The sequence below is a fragment of the Temnothorax longispinosus genome, chromosome 10, assembly GCF_030848805.1.
Source record: "Temnothorax longispinosus isolate EJ_2023e chromosome 10, Tlon_JGU_v1, whole genome shotgun sequence".
NCBI classification, from domain to species: Eukaryota; Metazoa; Arthropoda; class Insecta; order Hymenoptera; family Formicidae; genus Temnothorax; species Temnothorax longispinosus.
In genome coordinates, this window is record NC_092367.1 from 9,039,835 (window position 1) to 9,054,230 (window position 14,396).

A 14,396-nucleotide genomic window follows, 5' to 3' on the forward strand; every position below is an offset into this window, starting at 1 on the left:
CGCAGCCCCAGGCGCTAGACGCCCTGTGGAAGGCGCTCAGCCGCTTCCTCAAGGCGCTAGTCGCCCAGTTTCCGGCGCAGGACGCCTGGCCTGCGGCTCCAAGCCGTTGTCTGCCGGCGTAAGGCGCCCTGCTTCCGGCGCCAGTCGCTCGGTCTCTGTCGCTCCACCGACTCTTAGCGCTAGTCGCTCCTCTTTGTCTCCTAGCGCCAGACGCTCCTCTTCGTCTCCTGGCGCCAGTCGCTCGACCTCCAGTTTAAGGTTGTATGACTCCTTAGAAGAAAAAATGCCAAATTCTTCAAACTTTGTCAGGTGATGAGTATTATAATAATAAAGCATTGTGCCAAGTTTGAACAAGTTTGCGAGGCCCGTTCAAAAGTTATAACAATTTGAATTTAACATGGGCTCTTATGGGAATTCATCAAGTTTCACTGTTTTTTCAACTTCATTTGAGAAATTAATATCGAAGAAAATATGGCATCCTTTTAAAACTTTGCATAAATATTAATAAACATCTTACAAACAAATTAGAACCAAAAAAATTATGACTTTGAGGATATTTTCTGAAATATTGAATAAAAACCAAACAGAGAACAGTCTCGCTTGGTCTCACTGAACTCGTAAGTACAGAGATCCGGCAACAGCGCACTATGACGTCACATTAGAACCTCTCTCTCCGTCACTCTCCGTAAAGGATAACAAATACTACAGAGGTCCGTTACTTTTTCCAATAGAGCCTCCTGTGTATCGAAAGTGTGCTCTGAGCACGTGTAATATACAGACGCATCGTTTGAGGTTAGTTTTCGCTTGCGCTACGAAAATGCCGAAAGTAAAACGTTACATGTGGAAAGGAAAAGTTGTCACTGAAAAAGTGTACAATCAACGGTTAGCACAGACAAATACTGGGAAACGTAATTTGAAGACACGAGTCGAAACCACACCAGATGATTGTAACAATTCCATGGCACATGTAACGTTTTACTTTTGGCATTTTCGTAGCGCAAGCGAAAACTAACCTCAAACGTTACGTCTGTATATTACACGTGCTCAGAGCACACACTTCGCGTTCACGCAGCTGATGTCGAGTGAGATCAATGCTACCAACTTACAGAAAATGCGACGTTGTCGCGATCAAAATACTTTTTTATGAGAGCTGTATTTAATTTATTAATAAATGACGTAAATAAATAACGTAATATAATTTCATTAGTATTTTTAAACAGTAATTACTATGTTTTGTTACTTTTTAAAGATTTTCACACTTTCAGATTTTCGTTTGTGTCAGTTGCAAGTCAGGTACAGTCTTTCTAAAAATCATTAAAAGTGAAAGTTTGCATACGAGAAAATATGCATAAAAATGTCTCTATAGCTCTTAAAAACACAGGCAACCGTTATTTTAATAAAATATTAATATAAATATTACTTTCCAGTAAAGAATATCTTCTTAAATATGTTAATTAGCTTTATGTTACGTTTCTTAAACTTTTGGCAGAGATCTTACGGGTCATACAACCTTAACGACGACTCCCGGTACTAGACGCCCGGTCTCCAGCTCCGCCAAAAAGAAAGAAGCCATTCGAGATTGGGACATCTACGCCGGATTGCGGAAAAATCCGTGGGCCCTTCCACCGTTGATCTCTCCACTTCCGCTATCGCCGATCAGATCTACTGAAGGGACACAGACGTTTCGACTAGTCAACTCGGAGACCTCTACGCAGACAGATCAACCGGAGAAACGAGATTCGACAACGCAGTCAGAGACGTCGGAAATCAGCCACGTGGAAAGGAAAGAGGCAACGACGCAGACGAAGCAACGAGGAGGCCGAGGACGACGAGGAAGATATTGTTAAGCAAGAATGTTTTAAGAATGTTATAAAATAAAAAAAATGTTCTAAAAAATTAATTAAAACAACAACAAAAAGAGTCAGATTAATCTTAGCGATTAGAAGCGGGGCGACGTCTCGTCCAAAATATAATAATTTGTTTGAGTAATCCCGCAACTTTATAAAAAAACGCGTGGTTGCCACGCGCGTTAGAAGTGTAACTTCTGAAAACAAGGCTTTGCCATAACTTTTCTGAAATTAATACAAAAACAATACAACGGAATTAGTCACTCCAAGCCGCCCGCAACTTGAAAATATAGTGTTACACGCAGTTCTCACTATATCCGTCTCGCCAGTGCCGTACGCCTGATCAAATGTTCTTGACGCGTTTTTGAGTCGCAAAATCGAATTTACTTACCGATCCAAAAGGAGTTTCACTTTGTACGCCTGTTGGTCGAATTTTCGTGACACTATTTCGTGACGTTTTTTCGTGTCGCACAATCGAACTTACTACCGTGCCAAAGAAGTTTCATTTTGTACGTCTATTGGTCGAATTTTCGTTACACTTTTTGTGTCGCTTTTCCGTGTCGCATAATCAAACTTAATACCGTGCCAGGCCAGAAGAAGGACCGTCTCGCCAACGCCGTACGCCTATTGGTCGAATTTTTGTTACACTTTTCGTGTCGCGAAATTTGTGTCGCATAATCAAACTTACTACCGTGCCAGGCCAGAAGAAGGACCGTCTCGCCAATGCCGTACGCCTATTGGTCAAATTTTCGTTACACTTTCCGTGTCGCTTTTCCGTGTCGCATAATCAAACTTACTACCGTGCCAGGCCAGAAGAAGGATCGTCTCGCCAACGCCATACGCCTATTGGTCAAATTTTCGTTACACTTTTCGTGTCGCTTTTCCGTGTCGCATAATCAAACTTACTACCGTGCCAGGCCAGAAGAAGGACCGTCTCGCCAACGCCGTACGCCTATTGGTCAAATTTTCGTTACACTTTTCGTGTCGCTTTTCCGTGTCACATAATCGAACTTACTACCGTGCCAGAAGAAGAACCGTCTCGCCAACGCCGTACGCCTATTGGTCAAATTTTCGTTACACTTTTCGTGTCGCGAATCAAACTCACTACCGTGCCTAAAGAAGTTTCACTTCAAAATTATAGCTTTTTAATTTAATATAATGTTTTTCAACTTATCAACTTTAAACTCAAATTAATTTAATGTTAATGTAATTTTTAACTGAATTTGTTTTTGAAGTGAAACTTCTTTAGGCACGGTAGTGAGTTCGATTCGCGACACGAAAAAGTGTAACGGAAGTGAAACTTCTTTGGTACGGTAGTAAGTTCGATTGTGCGACACGAAAAGTGTAACGAAAATTTGACCAATAGGCGTACGGCGTTGGCGAGACGGTTTTTTTTCTGGCACGGTAGTAAGTTCGATTGTGCGACACGAAAAAACGTCACAAAATAGTGTCACGAAAATTCGACCAACAGGCGTACAAAGTAAAACTCCTTTTGGATCGGTAAGTAAATTCGATTTTGCGACTCGATAACGCGTCACGAAAATTCGATCAGGCGTACGGCACTGGCAAGACGGATATAGTGAGAACTGCGTATAACACTATATTTTCGAGTTGCGGGCGGCTTGGAGTGACTAATTCCGTTGCATTGTTTTTGTATTAATTTCAGAAAAGTTATGGCAAAGCCTTGCCTTCAGAAGTTTCACTTATAACGCGCGTGGCGACCACGCGATCATTTTTATTTTTATTTATTCATGTAACTTTTAACGTACTAAATAAATTTTATGAGCCATTAACTTTAACTTAACTTACAACTACCACAACTGTCCGGCTCCGATTTGAATTTCCTTTAAGTATGTTGTTAAACACAAAAATCCAACAGATACGTATTTTTTTATAAGGGCCCTAATTCATCTTTAGGGGGTGAAACACCTTTTCGAAAAAATCGGTTTTCTTTTTTGGGCCGAATATCTCCGAAACTATAAGAGATAGAAAACTTTTCAAAAATGGAAATTAAATGGCTTCAAAAGTACTTTGAAATAATGACAAAACAATTTTTTTATTTCTTTTATTTTTAAATATACCCTCGCCACCAATACATTTTTTTCAAAATTTTAAAAATTTTTTATCACCAAATAAAAGGTTATTTTTTTACAAATTCAACTATATATGATAAAGTTATGTTACGATAAACCATTTTCAAGAATTAATTACAAACGCCTCCGTATATACGTTATCCATGCTCATCCGTACTATGTGCGTAAGTAATTATTGTCAAAACAATAAGATGTATAAAAAATGTTGTAAGTAAAATTTTTATAGTTTTCTATATGCTTTATAATTGTATATATGTGGAGCAAAATATGTCAACCGGGCCACCGGCCTGCCCATAATTGTTTTCATCGCAGAAAAACTACCTTGCGCCTAGAGGTATGGGTAAGAGCTATCGAAAGCCGTGTGCAACTTTGCAGAATTCAATGTGGCGGTACCAAAATGGCGACCAAAACATCTGAAATCCATGAACGGCTTTAATGAAATTATTAGAAAACGAAAAAAATCGTGATTAAAACAGCTCTAAAATGACCTGTGTTAGAGTTAATAGTAGGTTGACCACGAATCAGTAGCGGGGTGATCGAAATTTGGGATGGTAATCCAATATGGTGGTCAGAAACTGCATTTACGCACCGCAAACTACTGACAATTGACCGGATCCACTTGAAAATGGTTGTGCGGGTGGTTCATGGACTGTATATATGACAAATCCGATCCCAAAAAAGCAAAATACAAAATGGCGATGATTGAAATCCAGGATGGTGATCCAATATGACGGCCGATCCACTCTGTATTGTAAATCACTGGAAATTCAGCAGATTCACTCAAAATTCGACTTCTATGAAACTGGATTCATAAAAATGGATTTGACACCTAGGGAAAAACTCTTTTCACAACACTTCCACGGAAAATTCAACTTTCCATGCCTGTAGAGAGGGGCGAAAGTGGTCAATTTCATGCCAGGGCGGCCATAGCGAGCGGAAAGTAACCACTTTCCTCTCTAGGGAGGAAAGTAGCAACTTTCCTTCTTGTTTAGCGGGTGGAAAGTGAGCACTTTCCGCCCGCTGTGGCCGCCCTGGCGTAAAATTGACCACTCTCGCCCCTCTCTAGGCATGGAGGTCGAACTTTCCGTAAAAATGTTGTGAAAAATATCGTGTGCACCTCAGGTCGAAAGCTTTTTCAAATTTGTGAGCAGTCCCAAAATCATCCACGCAATCATTTTTTAGTTCTGCTGAATTTCCAGTGATTTACAATACAGAGTGGATCGGCCGTCATATTGGATCACCATCCTGGATTTCGATCATCGCCATTTTGTATTTTGCTTCGTTGGGATCGGATTTGTCATATACAGTCCATGAACCACCCGCACAACCATTTTCAAGTAGATCCGGTCAATTGTCAGTAGTTTGCGGTGCGTAAATGCAGTTTCTGACCACCATATTGAATTACCATCCCAAATTTCGATCACCCAGCTACTGATTCGTGGTCAACCTACTATTAACTCTAACACAGGTCATTTTAGAGCTGTTTTAATCACGATTTTTTTCGTTTTCTAATAATTTCATTGAAGCCGTTCATGGATTTTAGATGTTTTGGTCGCCATTTTGGTACCGCCACATTGAATTCTGCAAAGTTGCACACGGCTTTCGATAGCTCTTACCCATAGCTACCTCTAAGCGCAAGGTAGTTTTTCTGCGATGAAAACAATTATGGGCAGGCCGGTGGCCCGGTTGACAAATTTTGCCCCACATATATACAATTATAAAGCATATAGAAAACTATAAAAATTTTACTTACAACATTTTTTATATATCTTATTGTTTCGACAATAATTACTTACGCACATAGTACGGATGAGCATGGATAACGTATATACGGAGGCGTTTGTAATTAATTCTTAAAAATAGTTTATCGTAACATAACTTTATCATATATGGTTGAATTTGTAAAAAAATAACTTTTTATTTGGTGATAAAAAATTTTTAAAATTTTGAAAAAAATGTATTGGTGGCAGGGGTATATTTAAAAATAAAAGAAATAAAAAATTGTTTTGTCATTATTTCAAAGTACGTTTGAAGCTATTTAATTTCCATTTTTGAAAAGTTTTCTATCTCTTATAGTTTCGGAGATATTCGGCCCGAAAGAGAAAAACCGATTTTTTCGAAAAGGTGTTTTACCCCCTAAAGATGAATTAGGGCCCGTATAAAAAAATACGTATCTGTTGGATTTTTGTGTTTAACAACATACTTAAAGGAAATTCAAATCGGAGCCGAACAGTTGTGGTAGTTCTCTTGTTAGTTTAAAAATTAAATTATTAGCTTACCCGACTCTGTTAAATATACGCAATCCATGTAAATTAAGGCAACAATAATGAAATAAAGCGACGCGAGTAATCGCCAAAATGCGATTACTAACACATTAAAATTTAGTTTGATACAAGTTTGGTTTAACCCTCCGTGGTCACACTGGGTCAATTTGACCCAACTTTATTTGGATCTAAATATCAGCTAAATACCTAGCTTAAAATGGAGCTTGGTCCGCCATCTACAAGAGTTTGAAGTATCCTCTATAGGTAGAGACCGTTAAAAAAACAAATTTTTTGCAAATTTTTTTTATATGTTAAAAATTCCTAAGGCATTTCTTTTTTTATAGCAATCAATTTAGCAATATCGCAAGTGCATTCGAGAATTTTTTCAACACGATCGGTGGATAAATGGTCAAATGGCGAACAATCAAAGTTTGTCTCGGGTCAAAATAACCCAGAGTGGCTTTCTTGTTTGAAAAAATAGGTGTGACCACGGAGGGTTATAAGCTACATACAGAACCTATATCACCCAAAAAGAATTAAGGTATAAAATGGTATACACACAAAGAGGATATAAATATTTTATTTAAGAAGATATTATTTAACTAGATATGTCTATATATAAATGTTTATTCGTCCTCTTTTATTTATATCGGTAAATATGAAATTTAAGGGTAACGCACTCCATAACCTATTCTATCATTACGAAGTATATTAATCTTTCATCAACTTACCTTTACAAAATATAATTATATGACAAAGTTTGTAAAGAGATCGAGTTTCAATATCACTCTGTGACATAACCGTTATTGTGCAAGTACAGACAATATTGATCCTTATTGTTTGTTGTCAACATTTAGATAGCGATAATAAATCTGATGGACAAATATTTTAAAGGATAGTTACGATAATTTGTTCAAACTGTGCGGTCACGCTGCGCTTGTTGCACGGTTAAGGGTCGACAGGAGTCATTTATTACTAGAATCATAAAATCCGTATTATGGCCAAAATAATGAGAAAATCGCACATTAACTATGATATTTGTAATCAACAGCATCGCCTTCAGAAGCTGCTACAGAGCGATTTTTTGAAAAAAATGGTCAAAATATAATTATTTTATTAAAATTATTTTGGCCGTAATACGGATTTTTACGATTCTAGTAATAAATGACTCCTGTTGACCCTTAATATGCTTATAGCGAATCCGCAAATGCGTGCGGAAGTGCAGTTCATAAGTACACTCATTAGCATAACATGGTTGACTTACAAGGGAATAACTACCACAACTGTCCGGCTCCAATTTGAATTTCCTTTAAGTATGTTGTTAAACACAAAAATCCAAAAAACACTTATTTTTTTATAGGCGCTCTAATTCATTTTTAGGGGGTGAAACACCCCTTCGAAAAAATCGGTTTTTCTCTTTCGGGCCGAATATCTCCGAAACTATAAGAGATAGAAAAATTTTCCAAAATAAAAATTAAATGGCTTCAAAAGTACTTTGAAATAATGACCAAATAATTTTTTTATTTCTTTTATTTTTAAATATACTCCCGCCACCAATACATTTTTTTCAAAATTTTAAAAATTCTTTATCACCAAATAAAAGGTTATTTTTTTACGAATTCAACCATATATGATAAAGTTGTTACGATAAACCATTTTCAAGAATTAATTACAAACGCCTCCGTATATACGCTATCCATGCTCATCCGTACTATGTGCGTAAGTAATTATTGTCGAAACAATAAGATATATAAAAAATGTTGTAAGTAAAATTTTTATAGTTTTCTATATGCTTTATAATTGTATATATATGTATATAACCTGACGTGAGTATGAGATGGACGTGTTGTGTGCCGCTCCATACGTTGTGACATTTTTCTACCGCTTAATGCTCTGCGGGGCATCTCTTTTTAGTTGTGGATATTAAGAGAAAATATTATCTGGCATTTCCATCATTTACTTGGCTCAGGTGTCGTGATTGCGCTGTGGTTTTCGAGGCTTCTCAATTGGCATAGCAATAGATCAGAGAGCCATCGGGGATCGGAGGCTTGGTTTCTGCTGTCGGCGTGCTGTGTGCTGATTGGTTGTGATGTCGGGACCGAGCGTTGGCGTGCCTACCGTGTCAACACATGCGGAGGGGAGCGGATCGCGGGACGACAACACAAATAAAGGCGGACTGGTTAAACGAATTTCCGCGTCTAATCTGAATGCGCTCGCAGATAAATCAGTCGTCATGAATGCGTCTAAAATCCATGCTATGCGTTATAGTATAAATAGTCACGATAATGTTTGTAAAATTCTCTTAACTAGCTGGTCGAGTATGGAGTCTCTGGGAAAGAAAAAACAGATAGAATCTGCTTTTAGAGTGTGTAAAGAGGGTTTCTTCGAGCTCTCTTCGGCATTTTTGAGCATCCCAAGCAGCATTTTGACGTCCGCCCGACATCAGATAAACACACTTAACGTTGGTATCCAACGTTTTTGCTACGTCGTTTCAACCCTCTTTTGCACTAATTTGGGGAATCAAATTTAGGTTGTACCAACGTTGGGATCCGACTTATATAAGTTAAATTGAGGTTACATTTTTTCCACTAGTTTTAACGTTGGTATAAGTAATTTTTGTAAACTTTGATTTTGTACACGTACACTCTGCTAGACCTGAGGTTATTTTTTCACAACGTACATTTTAGGTGTAGTTTTCGTGCTTCCATTCAAACCATATGACGGTATTAGTGTAATAAATGTATCATAATACGTACTTATCAATTTGGCACAAATAAAATGGCTTTAGAGGAAAAATATAGTTTGCGCAGTCTTTGATACTATTATAATTTTGCCATAAATACACAAACCCAGCTGCTCGGGGGGGTGTGAGTCGCCCCGGATTCGCGATAGGTCTATAAGCGTGGGATCGAAGGACCAGAGGGACCGTTCCCTCATAGTCTAAGAGCTGGCTACATAAAAATGCAAGGTATAAGGTACATGAAATATTTATAGCTAGAGAGGTTCTATTATCACTCCCGAACACTGAGTGATCAGTCTGCCTGCGCGCTTAGGAAGATTAAGGCGGGGGTGGACGGTCAAAAATGACAAATTTTACAAGGAAAAAAATGATAAAGCTTAGGGATAAAAATTATAGGAATGTTAAGTATTTGTTGCTACGAAACGCGGAAAATTATTGGCAGACGATTTCGTGGAAGAGAAAGGGCCGGCAGACTGCAACAAAGCGGCGTTAACTTTTGTGAAAAAAAAAATGATAAGGTACATGATTAAAAATTATTGCAATGTGAATAGGAGAGACAATTAGAGCCAAGCGCGGTAATCAAAGCGCAAACAATTTATAAAAATAAATATATATATATTAACGTACGTTTCGACACATTATTCGTGTTCTCTTCAGCGTTAAAAGTTACATAAAGTCAAATACGAAGATTAACAAAGATAATAAAAAAGAAGTCGAGTATAAGGCGTAGTCAATAGACGAACAAAGTATAAAGACGCAGTCAAAATTTAAAAAAAAAAAACAAGGATTGAAATCCTATGGATGTACCGTTGCCGAAATTCCAGATACGACGGTAAACACTCGCTCCGCCTCCCTCGCATCTTAGAAATAATCTCGCCAGGTTGAAAGACCAGGTGGGTAAGAAAGATTCGAAAGCCCTACCTGTACCATCAAACGGAGTCGCAATGTGGTAGAGGCGTAAATTATCTATGTTAAAATCAGATGACTAATAGATTTACTTACAGAGCAATTGCAGACCGGAATATCGCATTGTAACAACAAACTTCACGGTTCGAAACGTCGCGAATGAGTGAGGCATAGGTGGGAAGGTTAACATAATAGAGACTGGTGTATAAACCTTACTCAATAATTGTTACCCATTGGAATTCATCTTTAGAATTTTGCGCGAACGTCTTAAGTTTCTGTTTAACAAAGACTCGAATACGAATGTGAGACAGAATAAAGAGGAAATTACTCCTTTTTTCACGTTACCGTACGTCCCGACGATTACTGAAAAGCATAGGAACGCCACAAGGGATTTGAATGTGAGACTGTCTTATAACAGCTTAAATAAAATGCGTACATTCATCAAGGCGCACAAGGATAGTCTCCCACGGTCGAATAAATGTAACGTGGTTTATAAGGTGAATTGTAATGATTGCGACGCTTCTTATGTTGGCCAAACGAGTAGGCAATTGCAAACAAGAATCAAGGAGCATCGTAATCATATTAATTGGAGTACTCCAAATCATTCTGTCATAACTGAACACAGATTAGAATGGAATCATGATTTCGATTGGAATAGCGTTGAAATCTTAGATAGTGAATCCTATGGTTATAAACGTTTGATTTCGGAGATGATATGCATAAAAAGGCAGGCGAACGGTTTGAATTTACAGACCGATGCGGAGAGTTTACCGGACGCGTATTTAAATGTGATCGAGAGGCTGTCTAAAATTTAAAACAACTTTATGCGAGAGTTTATTCCCTCCTCTGGTTTATACACCAGTCTCTATTATGTTAACCTTCCCACCTATGCCTCACTCATTCGCGACGTTTCGAACCGTGAAGTTTGTTGTTACAATGCGATATTCCGGTCTGCAATTGCTCTGTAAGTAAATCTATTAGTCATCTGATTTTAAGGGGATCCTGCAGCCGTATGATTTACCGACATTATCGTTTTTCGATAGATCTTTTAATTGGCTTTACAGAATTGCAAGTTTTTGGTCTAGAATTAAAGTACGCACACAAATCTAGGGTAGAAAACGCGATTTTATATCAAAAACACCAAAAAATTAAAAATATTACTTATTTGGGCACATACGCACCTGACGACAATATTTGCTTAAAACAAAAATTCTGCAGTTTATACATATGTACATAATTTGTATCATCTGCCCTTGGGAAAACATGTAGGAATAATATCGTGCAAGTAGAAGTAAGATTCAATGCGTACAAAAAAAGATCCATCAAAAAATTATTTTAGTAATGCAAATACGGATGCAAATGACAAGAAGAGCAGCAACAGTAGTTGCCGGATCTTGCGAGAGATGGCGAGCAATCGAAAAAAAGGACAGATGTCATTTCGTTAGACAAAGACAGATATAGAGAAAACAAAATTAGAAAGGTTGACATTATCGACATCGAGGAAGTTTGCCAGTCACTGCAGGATCCCCTTAACATAGATAATTTACGCCTCTACCACATTGCGACTCCGTTTGATGGTACAGGTAGGGCTTTCGAATCTTTCTTACCCACCTGGTCTTTCAACCTGGCGAGATTATTTCTAAGATGCGAGGAAGGCGGAGCAAGTGTTTATCGGCGTATCTGGAATTTCGGCAACGGTACATCCATAGGATTTCAATCCTTGTGTTTTTTTTTTTTTTTTTTAATTTTGACTGCGTCTTTTATACTTTGTTCGTTTATTGACTACGCCTTATACTCGATTTCTTTTTTATTATCTTTGTTAATCTTCGTATTTGACTTTATGTAACTTTTAACGCTGAAGAGGACACGAATAATGTGTCGAAACGTACGTTAATATATATATATATTTATTTTTATAAATTGTTTGCGCTTTGATTACCGCGCTTGGCTCTAATTGCCTCTCCTATTCACATTGCGTTAATCTAGAGAGCCTATATCTTTCTTTATTAAAAATTATTGGTAATAATTACTAAACTGTTAACGAAGCTATGTGCTAAATGGCAGACGAAAAAACTGAAGACAACATCGAGGCAGATTGTAATGAAGAGCGCGGTTTCGATTGCGCTTAACGAGTTAGTTCCGTACGATGCGTTACTACGATATGTTATTTTGTTTATATATATATCATGTCGACAATAAGATAACAATTTCTATATTATATATATAATAAGTGCTAAAAGATATGTTTAACATTAGAATAATTTTTCCATTAACAAAAAAATACTATTAAAAATTGTAGACTTATTCTATTTCGCTGTTTGCATCGGATTCATCGTACTGCATATCTTCTTCGCTTTCGCAATCGATATCATCCTCAGATTCGATTTCGTTGATATCTGCTGAAAAATGACATTAGATGAGGCAATCGATTCGTTATTAGCTACATAAAATAAACAATAAATTAGTTTTATTATTTATCAACAATGTATTGAAAAAGTCATATAAGAATTTATGTACTTACTAGGGTAAGTACAGACTCCGGTATTGTATTTCCAGACTGCTGTAATTTCACCAATTCACTATAATTGTCAACATACTTTTTTTTAATAGCCGTGAAATTACTATAACAATTTTCATGGTACCCATTGATTTTATCTGCAGTTGTGGGTAAAATAAGTTCATTATACTTTAGCTTGTAGGTCACACGAATTTTTAAAATTTTTCTGCATTTTTCCAAAATTTTATCGTTAAAAAGTGTGATTTTAGTTTCACTGCTGTTGTTACAAAATACACACTTTTGCTCCGAACTCATTTTGCGAATAGTTCACTGACATTTGCAAAATATAAATAATAAATAAAGATTATATAAATAATAAATAATAAATAAATAATAAATGAACAATAAATAAAGATTCTAAAAGCCACTGAAGAAAAATAAAATTCGGCACAATACACGTTGGACGTCTGTTCACTGTCGAGTTTTCGAGTATACTGAACTCTTTTATATTTATTATCTTTATTATCATAAATGACCTTCTCCAGCCTCTACTATACAGCTGTTTCTCGGCCGCTTGGTCCCTCTGAACCGTTTCAAACGGTTTTTATACTTGTGTTGAATTTTCGAATATAATTTTCGAATCTTTCAATCTATTAAAACCTCAATATATTATTTTAAAACTTGTAGAAAAATGTTTATATATAGTTTTCAACTGCAGATCAAAAATGTTATGAGATTAATTAGTAACAATTTATAGCGAATTCGGGCACTTGCACTAGTGCACACTGAGTGTGCAAGGGCAAGGCTTATTCTTAATCAATTGTTATATTTACAGATTATCTTAAATACTTCTTAGCCTATAAAATGATTTGTACAGGATCCACATAGATATTACAGATTGTTTTATTGGCTAAAAAGTTTTTAAATGTGTATTTAAGCAACTTTAAATATAAGAATAGATTATAAACAAGCTTTAGTGCGCACCTCAGTGTGCACCAGTGCAAGCGCCCGAATTCGCTATAAGATTCAATATAATAAATAAATATTAATTATTTTATTTTTAACAATAAAAGAATGAATACAAACTAAATCCATTAATGGAAAAAAGAAACACGTAATATATTCATATAAATAACAAAATAACATATCATAGTAGCGCATCGTACGAAACTACCTCATTAAGAGCGATCGAAACTGCGCTCTTCATTACAATCTGCCTCGATGTTGTCTTCAGTTTTTTTGTCTGCCATTTAACACATAGCTTCGTTAACAGTTTAGTAATTATTACCAATAATTTTTAATCATGTACCTTATCATTTTTTTTTTCACAAAAATTAACGCCGCTTTGTTGCAGTCTGCCGGCCCTTTCTCTTCCACGAAATCGTCTGCCAATAATTTTCCGCGTTTCGTAGCAACAAATACTTAACATTCCTATAATTTTTATCCCTGAGCTTTATCATTTTTTTTCTTGTAAAATTTGTCATTTTTGACCGTCCACCCCCGCCTTAATCTTCCTAAGCGCGCAGGCAGACTGGTCACTCAGTGTTCGGGAGTGCTAATGGAACCTCTCTAGCTATAAATATTTCATGTACCTTATACCTTGCATTTTTATGTAGTCAGCTCTCCGTCTATCACGAGATGAAATGCAATGCAAAACGAGCAAACGATTATTATAAGCGAAAGCAATGCGAAGGCATGCGACTCACCGTTCGTTGCCCGTTGCCCTCTCGGATGGCGTTCTTTCGTCCCTCTTTCTTTCGTCTTTCCTTCAGACTCGTCCTCAAGCGCGAAGGCGAGCAGGCAAGCGTACAGGCAATTAAGCACTGTGTGCAAGCAAGCAGTAGTAGGAAGGCAGGCAGAGCACAAGAGATGCAGGCAAGCGGTGCAAGCAAGGAACACGCAAGCAAAAGGCACGATCTTGAAGTGAGTCGACTCTTCGTGCTCCGAAAATGTGGTGGCGAGTTCACGTCTTCATGTCCGAAATGTGAATGTATGCTCCGGTACTCCTCGACTCGCGCACCTGCGAAGTACGGCGCGAACGAGTACCAA